General features: G+C 44.9%; 1 non-coding gene across 1 annotated transcript; it reads right to left on the bottom strand.

Annotated features, from left to right (window-relative positions):
* Positions 1–4,125: 4,125 nt before the first annotated feature.
* On the bottom strand, positions 4,126–4,199 carry Trnas-gga (transfer RNA serine (anticodon GGA)). Its single transcript has one exon. It is a non-coding gene; the product is annotated as a tRNA-Ser (tRNA).
* Positions 4,200–4,427: the final 228 nt, after the last annotated feature.

Below are 4,427 nucleotides of genomic sequence, written 5' to 3'. Positions count from 1 at the left end.
CAACCTACTCGTTGCGCAATTCGCATTGTGTGACGCCTGGTTACAGAATTCGCGTTGTGCGACGCTTGGTGCTTATGTTACTCTTCTACCATGCTATATTGCATATGGGTCATTCCAAGTGAAACGTCCCAGCCCAAAATTCGACCACCAGCGATGCTATTGAAAAAAATTGAGCTAGAAGGTATTTATGTGAGAGTGATTTTAGTAGAGTATTTTCGTTCAGAAAAATTATCTGGTCACGTGACGGCCTTTTGAAAATTCCGGCGAGATGGAAAAGTTGGATGGGAATATATTACGCGTGCTCACCCTTGAAACTGGGTACAATGGCACATTGTGTTTTAAACCATTCTATTGTCATTTTTCTTTCAGGTGACGTCACAAGAAAAACCATATATTAATTTTCCGGCTTAAATAGGCTTAGCAAAGAAGCAAGAAAACGTGGAAATTCAGACAATTTTCGTAAAACCGGCGGCAATGTTTCAGCCGCAAAAATTTTATAGCTGTTTTACCAGTCAACGTAGTATCTGCTAAAAATATTTTTAACCTTTGTAAGCTAGCGTTTATTGAGATAAATGCTTGCAAAGTTGGCAAAAAATGACTTTTTGGGGAGATTCACTCGTAAATTAAGCATTGAGGCCCTCGTGATAAAAATATGTGAAAGGGTTCTTTATATGCTCCAACGTCTTCTCTTGTGATGTGGAAATTTTTATTCCTGTAAATTTTGTTTAAAGCGAAAAAATAATTTTTGATGTCCACAACCAATGTCACTGGTAGGCGCTGGCAAACAGAATCGTTTTCCGTGATTTTAGGTAAATTATTGCGATTGATACTTGGTTAGTTCTGTAGCTCATATTATTTAAGACCTTGTTAGCTTATTTCCACTGGTTTTTGTCAGCCTTGTTTTAGGTATGTATATATTGACCATGAGGCATCAGACAGTAGATGGACGACAAGCCGGGCCCCTAAAGGGCTACATGCCTAAAATAGAAATAACATTTTGAACTTTTGCTACCCCGAGGAGGACCACAACCTATAAGCAGAGTGGAACTTGCTTGTCACTTCCCATGTCAAAAGCGCATGCGACGATGTTGGCGGCCCACTGAAACATCTGGCAGCAAGAGCAAGTCTACGAAGGTCATATGGTGGTCAGATTCCGCCACCACATGCTTTGTTTGGCTGGACCAAAAGTAATGTAAAGAGTGTTACAGTGATTTGGTTGCCACATTGCAAAATTCAAGAAACGAGAACCCAGCTCGCTCAGAGATTCGCCATGGTGATCTCTGTCAAAGGGACCCGACAACTGTACCATTTCGAACCGCCTACTCCTTCAACACTGTCCGCCGCGGTGGTGTAACAGTTACGGTATTCGGCTGATGACCCAAAGGTCGCGGGTTTAATCCCGGCCTCGGCGTTCGCGTTTCGATAGAGGCAAAATACTAGAGGCCGTGTACTGTGGGATTTCAGTGCATGTTAAAGAACACCAGATGGTAGAAATTTCCGGAGCCCTCCACTATGGCGTGCCTCATAATCATGTCTTGGTTTTGGCACTTAAAACCCCAGATACTGTTATTACTTTTTCAGAAGAACGTGTTGGGATTGCATCATTCTCCAACAGTCATGAACTTCAAGTGAGAAAGCCCGTATGTATGACAAGGTGGCCTACTTTGACATTAACGATTAAGGTGTAGAAAATGCGACCAGAGGACGGCGCATCGGAAAGCAATAGGCCTGAACAACAAGAAATTTACGTTTTCAAGCCATAATTTCCTTTTGCAAGTGTTGGTAAACCATGAAACGCTGTTCTCATGCTAGTGTGAGACACCCGAGAGCAAGAAATCATGTGATTCACACATCCGTGTGGCATAAAATGAAGCAGAGTAAGCCAATAAATACCACTGCCAAACGCTAATGCCCATGCTGTGCTCGTCTGCCTGACTTCCCCCTAGTGCCAAGAAAGCCAGTTATGAAGGCACGAAAGTAAGCTAATTCCGATATGCGTATACACTGATGCGAAATAACGCTGCCATAGTTTGCTTGATACACTAACGGAGCCCTCATGCAAGCCCAAAAAATCGCTGAGAAAAAGCACGTGTTCTGCAGAAAAGACAGACATCGGTAGTGCATTCCAGTGACATTGGTTGTGGACGTCAAAAATTATTTTTTCGCTTTAAACAAAATTTACAGGAATAAAAATTTCCACATCACAAGAGAAGACGTTGGAGCATATAAAGAACCCTTTCACATATTTTTATCACGAGGGCCTCAATGCTTAATTTACGAGTGAATCTCCCCCAAAAGTCATTTTTTGTCAACTTTGCAAGCATTTATCTCAAGAAACGCTAGCTTACAAAGGTTAAAAATATTTTTAGCAGATACTACGTTGACTGGTAAAACAGCTATAAAATTTTTGCGGCTGAAACGTTGCCGCCGGTTTTACGAAAATTGTCTGAATTTGCACGTTTTCTTGCTTCTTTGCTAAGCCTATTTAAGCCGGAAAATTAATATATGGTTTTTCTTGTGACGTCACGTGAAAGAAAAATGACAATAGAATGGTTTAAAACACAATGTGCCATTGTACCCAGTTTCAAGGGTGAGCACGCGTAATATATTCCCACCCAACTTTTCCATCTCGCCGGAATTTTCAAAAGGCCGTCACGTGACCAGATAATTTTTCTGAACGAAAATACTCTACTAAAATCACTCTCACATAGTTACCTTCTAGCTCAATTTTTTTCAATAGAATCGCTGGCGGTCGAATTTTGGGCTGGGACGTTTCACTTGGAATGACCCATATGCTAATGTGGTTCCTTCCCGACATGAACCCTGTATAGGACCTTTTTGCGAAGCAGTTTCAAGCACCGGCATGGCTCAGAGGTTGAATACTGGACTCACACGCAGAGGGCCCAGGCTCGAACATCGTTCCATCCTGGAATTTTTTCTTATTTCGTTTTTCTTCCTTATTTCGAGCGATACTGGTTACGGACACCGGCGGCGGCGGCGGACAACTACGGCGCCAAAAACGGCCGCTGAAATGATCTCGTAACAGCTTTCGCTGTAAAACAACGGCGCGGCAAGTGTCGTGAAAATAACCCATCACGTTCAATCGCGCTTGTTCTACTATCAAATTGCTAGATTACGCTGCAAGCGGAATTTTTGCAGGATACGCTGGCTCCGACCCGCCGTGTATGGCACACCTTAGCGGTTTAGGGGTCGCACCGCTTAGCTCGTGGACGTGGATTCGATTTCCACCTACGACAGGCGCATTTCCACAGCAGCGTTTCTCGAAAGCGCCGACAAAGCAACTCCGTCGTATTGTGGTGACAAAGCAACTTCGTCACAAACGAACGGTCTTGTACTGTTCTTGAGAGAGGGAGAGAAAGAGTCGATTCGGAAACCGAACCATTATTTCCAGTAACCCTTTAGGCAGCGTGGCTCAGCACCTAAGCACTCTCTTGTAAATAGTTATACGAAGGACTCTAGTCATACGTTCCGAGGAGAGAGAGAGAGGCACCTCTTTTCTGGACAGTTGCACGGGAGTACAAGGGCTCTCTGAGCCGCTCGTTTTTGTTGGGGAGAGGGGGGGGGGAGGGCGTCACGCACATTTGAAACGTTTCAAAGCAGATTGTGGAAGCAGCGACGCACCTGAAAAAATGGATTAGTTGCAGCGGTTGCAGCAGGGACAGGCTCTTAGTCGTCGCATGCTGCGACATGCGGAGAACGCATTTTCCTCCCTTTTTCCCAAACATGATTTGGTGGCGTCTTCTGGTGGCTCCGAACGAAAATTCACTGGAGTGGAACCGCCACCTTAAAGGGGCCCTGCACCCTTAATTACGCACATTATTTTTATCGGCCGTTTGCTTTCTATGGGTCTTGATGACTGCTGTGGCACGAACGAAAGCGGCGAGAACGAAGCGTTTGATATTTTAATTTGCTTCCGAAATGGGTTTCCGCGCCGATTTCAGCGTCGTACAACGACAATTTCGGCAAATCAGTTTTGCGGAAACCCGCAAGGTGGCGGAAGGGTTAAGAAAGTGAGAATAGACAACCAACCATTTGTAGCACAAAGCCACAAGAAAATCCATACGGATTTCTCAGAAATAACGCCTCTCAGTTGCCGAAAAATTCGTCCTGGTCCGGGGATCGAACCCGGGACCAACGCCTTTCCGGGGCGGTCGCTCTACCAATTGAGCTAACCAGGAAGCTCGCGAGGGCGAATTCATCGACAACAATGTGTTTAATGCTCGTTACAGCTGCGAAAAGGACACCAATTTGTGCATCGATTTTAACTTATCAGAAACTGCGACACAGATGGCGCTGCCGAACGGCCCACTCAAGGCGCCTACACGTGAGCGACTACGAAACGAAACGTCAACGACCACACGATAGCCTCACCAATTCATGTTGGCGCGATCCACGTGGTCGTCGTG

The sequence above is a fragment of the Rhipicephalus sanguineus genome, chromosome 2 (assembly GCF_013339695.2).
Source record: "Rhipicephalus sanguineus isolate Rsan-2018 chromosome 2, BIME_Rsan_1.4, whole genome shotgun sequence".
Classification (NCBI taxonomy): domain Eukaryota; kingdom Metazoa; phylum Arthropoda; class Arachnida; order Ixodida; family Ixodidae; genus Rhipicephalus; species Rhipicephalus sanguineus.
This window is presented reverse-complemented; position numbering and strand designations above follow the sequence as displayed.